The sequence below is a fragment of the Natator depressus genome, chromosome 7, assembly GCF_965152275.1.
Source record: "Natator depressus isolate rNatDep1 chromosome 7, rNatDep2.hap1, whole genome shotgun sequence".
NCBI lineage: Eukaryota > Metazoa > Chordata > Testudines > Cheloniidae > Natator > Natator depressus.
The window spans coordinates 81,369,554-81,375,064 of NC_134240.1; positions in this window are offsets into that span (position 1 = coordinate 81,369,554).

A 5,511-nucleotide genomic window follows, 5' to 3' on the forward strand; every position below is an offset into this window, starting at 1 on the left:
CCCTGGGAGTCAGCGATCAGTTCAAATTGGAGGGGAGAGGGAATGTCCAGATGTTTCCCTTAGGATTAAAAACCTCTTCAGAAAAAAAAAAAAAAGACCCTCAGAAGATTTTGTCAGTCTCCTTGCCACCAAATTTCTGTCTTGCTCCGTCTCTGCTTTCTCATGTCTTATTGTTGGGAAATCTTGCTTTTATCTGTAAAATGTGCTACAAAATCTTATTAGAGCCAAAGTCCTTCTCAGCCAAACTGCAATATAATTGTGCAGCCAATAGTGTGTTCAGCAGGGTCACAAATGCTGATAGCAGACTGTAAAATACAGAAGGCCAGATTCTTCCCTGATGAAACTCCACTGACTTCAGTGGTCTTTACACAAATGAGTTTGGCCTACTATGTGGGACATCACAAATGAATGGAACTTTGACACTAGAAAATAACAATAGAACAAAATCATTTGTGAAAGGACCAAAAAGGGAATCCTCAGCAGGGGAAGGTGCACCCCGATCTTTACCTGCTGCACATCTCACCATCTCCCTGCCTTTGTCAGTCTTGGAACTCCACACAGCTCTGCCGCAGTGTGTGAAAGAAAAAGTAAGAAAATTCCAAGGTCTCTGAATTTTATAATGCACTAGAATTTCAGCCAGAGAGACATTGGTGAAAGAGGCCCAGATCATGCCTCCTTAAATTACATTTCCTTTAGTATGCAAAGGGTAGAGGGGGCGTGGGAGTGTCATAATCCCATTTGGACAGTAGGTGGCACTGATTACTTACAATTTTGAACTTTGCTTTTGGCATCCGCTCTGTTCCCAGCAGGCAAAGAGTGTATCCAAGTAAATCTACAGTGCTGTCTCCTTGGAGGCATTTTAGTCCTAGACAACTTCAGAGTGATGCAAAGTAAAGGCAGGGCCGCTTACTGTGGTGTGGCATGTGTGTGTGCTGTGTGAGTGTAGGCCATGATGAAGGGGGTTCAGATGTTTGAGATTTCTGAAGCCTGAGGGGGCACAAAGATAATCTTGTTCCAGGCACGTCCTTCCTGTCATTTTCACAACAAATGTAACATAAGATGTAAAAAGAAAAGGAGTACTTGTGGCACCTTAGAGACTAACCAGTTTATTTGAGCATGAGCTTTCGTGAGCTACAGCTCACTTCATCGGATGCATACTGTGGAAACTACAGAAGACATTATATACACAGAGACCATGAAACAATACCTCCTCCCACCCCACTCTCCTGCTGGTAATAACTTATCTAAAGTGATCATCAAGTTGGGATGTGACATGCAGGGGGAAAGGATCCAATTCAGAAATGTCCGGGGCAAGGACCCGGAGGAGTCTGGAGAGGTGCAGCGATCTGCATGCTGGATAAATATTAGACCCACCATCTTATCCAGCAGAACCTCACTAATTGTACAACAGGGAGACCCCTGCTAATAGGGTTGCCAACAGTTCCCTTATTTAAATAGAAAATTGCCTGTCCCGTACTAAAACAGGACGGCTTTTAGCCTGTATTTCAACAGCAGGGGAGCTATTCTCACGGGTGCATCTTTCCACTCCCCTCCCGACTCTGGCCCTTCAGTGCTGCACAGGAAAGGCAAACATGGCCATGTTCAGGAACTAGGGTTGAGAGGGGTGTGGAAAGATATACCCGGGAGTCCTGGCTCCCTGCTGGAAAGGGCCCCTTGCTGACTCCAGCGCTTTCCCTGTGCAGGCTCTGTCTGGCAAGGCAAGTGGATGGGGATGTGTGCTCTGGAACTGTGCTGAAGGGCCAGGGTCAGGAAGGGGCTCTATCTGGCAAGGGGTCAGTACTCTCCGGGTGTAGCCTCCCTGCTCACAGAGTCTCTGCCAACATCCCCAGCAGGATGCACAGCGCCGCAGTAGGCAAATACCAGCCACTGCAGCCTCCGAGTCAGCTGCTGGCACCGTGCAGAACCTGAACAGAAGTCGAAGTGGCTGCTCGCCCTGCACCAGAGGCCCTGGGTTCTCAGCGGCATCCAGAGCTGGAGAGAGAGAAACCCTAGAAAGTATGGTGGTGAGGGGAAAGGGACTTGCCACCAGAGGTTCAAGTCAAGTTTGGGGACATCTAAGGTCTATCCTGTATTTTTTAACAACCCTAATTATAAATGACTGATTTTTGCTAATTAGCAATTAAGGGGCCAGTCCTGCTCCCTCCCTCCAAAGTGAGGATGGTCTTCTAGCAACAAAACTCAACTTGGGCTGGGCTACCTGCAGCGAGCAGAGTCCAGCCCTGTGGGGTGGTGGAGGGGAGGTGGGGCAGGCTGGAAGATCCATTGCTTACTGGATTTTCTAGTCCTTTCCCAGTAGCAGACAGGGGTGGTGAGAAGGGGAGCATGGGAGAAGGGATATTTGGAAGGCACTGAATGAGGCTTGGTGACGCAGTAGTCAGGGACATTCCACCCCTCCTGTAGACCCTCAGGGATTCATCGCTCCCTCTGTAATGATCACCAGGCCTCCTCTCCCGCCACTCCATGGCAAACCAATCACAGTAGGTTTTGCAGGGGGTCCTGATGCACATGCTCCATCCATAGGTCCTGATGACCCTAAAAGTGATGGTCAGCACCCCGGAGTAGCCTCGGTAGGACTGCTGGGACACTAACCGGCCTATTCAGGCTTGTCTGGTAGTGGACGATATAGTTTAGCTTATCATGGGCTAATAGGTTTCCTTGTGCTTGCAGGGAAAGGTGGGAGGTGTTGGTTGTGGCATTGAATGCTAGCAGGAGGGCTGGGCTACTCTACCAGCCTCCCAGGGCTCATAAGTGTGGGCCTTCATTAACCTTTTACCATCTGCAGGTGGGTGACTGGGGCCTCAACGAGTATTCTAATACCTGTGGGAGGGTGTGGAGGGGATGCCTGACAAGCCTCCTAAGGCTCACTGGGGCACTGATGCATGTACCCAGCTGGAGCTCTATTCCAGTGCACCCTCTAAGTCCACAGGAGAGAATCTCCCCTCACCAAGCCCGCAGCAGATCCTGTGGAAGGGAAGAAGAAGGCTTCCTGAGGTTGTGCCCCTCAATCCCCTTGCCCACCTCCTTTCCCTCCCTCCCACAGACATCCTCTTTCTGTGACCCCTCCCATGGCCTTTCCCAGCAGAAGAGACGTTCTGGGCCAAAATATATGCTCTATAAATTCAAAAACTATCCTTCCCAAAATGCTATGGGGCCATCCATAAAGTCCAGGGGACCCACAGAAGGATCATCCTTAAAGATCAAAACCTTAGGGGAATTCCCTTTTCTCTCCCTGAACTTCATGAATCCATGATTGCATTTGAATGAACATTCACATAATGATTTGTCTTCCAAAGCTCACAGGTTTAATGACTGGCTCCGAACGCCATCCAACAAAGACTAGTAACATCATTACTAATGGTTCCTCATATATCAGGTGAGTAGGTCCGTGTTTTTCTCGTGTTCTCTGCGTAGGCACATCCCCTTGTCAGAATGAAAGGAAATATCAGGAGCAGGTTTCCTTCCTGAATCCCTGGCTTTTGAACTGGAGGTGAATCACTGACAGGATTGCCATCCAATGGAATCTGTGGTCTACAATATGCTCAGTTATTAAAGCATAGTCCATTGTACTTATGAATAACTCCATGATTGTTTTCAGTAGAAGACAGCCTGGAACATGGTAACTTTGGGCTTATAGTAATATGCATTTCATACATTATGATCAGTCTTAGGTATGAGATCCTGGGCAGAAACACGTGGAAGCATCACACCTCTTTTCTCTACAAGGTGAGCCTTTTAAAAAATGACATATTTGGTACTGCTGTCCCAGTGTTTGCAGAATCCAGTCAATCAGGTTTAGTGATGGGTCTCCCTGTTGATTCTCTGGGTGGCTCTGTTTCAAGAATATGTGAGTAACCATAAGGTAACAGGCAGTCCCTGTGAGTTTGTACAGTCAGAGCTCATGTCCTTCTCAGGCCACACAACAAAACCCAGGCTGTGTGAAATTCTTCTTTCTGTTACAAACATAACACTCTCACTCACCGGACCGTGTGGACCAAATTCATCCTGGAGTAGCTTCATCCTTTTATTAGTTGTCCCTGTGGCTTACAGTGTATAACACCACCTATCTCCGAGTTGCACTGTACTTTCTTATCAGATTTAACCTTATCTTTTCTCCCACTCTCTCTGAATTTTCCGAGGCTAAGGTTAGCCCTCTGGCAGTCTGTGCTTTAAGCTCTTTACATGTTCTGAGTGCACCTTAGTCATATCCTTCAGGATTTATGCCCAAAGTAAGAGCTTTGGTTCCTTTCCAGCCGAAAGTCTGGTAAGTAATTATTGGTGTCATTCTTTGTACAGGCTGGCATGCAGTTGAAGGCATAGACAGTTGTGCAGTGCAGTGCAGGCCCCTTAGGCCTTTCTTTCTTTGTATAACAGTTATGGCAGTTTTCTTTGATAGTGGCTGCTGTTCACAAACTAGGGGCTATGATGCAGGCAGGAGCGTGAGAGCGTTCTAGGCCACAGTGGTTCACTTTGTCCTGGTAAAGCCGAATGATAGCACACCTCTATCCAAGGGTTTAGTACTGCTGCCCATCACTGGATGTAACTGAGCTCCTTCCAAGCGAAATAGAGTAATATTTCTCCCCAATCCTTGTGCTTCCTGTAAACCTCGCTCTTTATTAATCCTAGTTTGCCTCTTCCTCTTAGAGGTAATTTGACCTCTCAGGTTTCCGTGTTTTGTTCTTTTACAATAGCTGTGTTTGTGTCTGTCCACAAGTGAAATTACTGTGCCTGCAAACAGTCTTTGTGAGCCTGGTTTAGAGAGTAGATTTCCAGTTTGTGCCTGACCTCTGCATGTCTAAGGATAGTCAGCATCGTCCACTCACTCAGGCTGAGCCCTGGTCTACGCTATGAGTTTAGGTCGAATTTAGCAGTGTTTTAGATCGATTTAACCCTGCACCCGTCCACACAACGAAGCCATTTTTGTTGACTTAATGGGCTCTTAAAATTGATTTCTGTACTCCTCCCCGATGAGGGGATTAGTGCTGAAATCGACATCGCCGGGTCCAATTTGGGGTAGTGTGGATGCAATTCAACAGTATTGGCCTCCGGGAGCTATCCCACAGTGTTCCATTGTGACCACTCTGGACAGCACTCTCAACTCAGATGCACTGGCCAGGTAGAAAGGAAAAGCCCCGCGAACTTTTGAATTTCATTTCCTGTTTGGCCAGCGTGGCAAGCTGATCAGCACAGATGACCGTACAGATCTCATCAGCAGAGGTGACCATGGAGTCCCATAATTGCAAAAGAGCTCCAGCATGGACCAAATGGGAGGAACTGGATCTGATTGCTGTATGGGAAGATGAATCCGTGCCATCAGAACTCCATTCCAAAAGACGAAATGCCAAAATATTGGAAAAAATCTCCAAGGGCATGAAGGACAGAGGCTATCACAGGGACCCACAGCAGTGCCACGTGAAACTTAAGAAGCTCAGGCAAGCCTACCAAAAAACCCAAGAGGCAAATGCCCACTCGGGGTCAGAGTCCCAGACATGC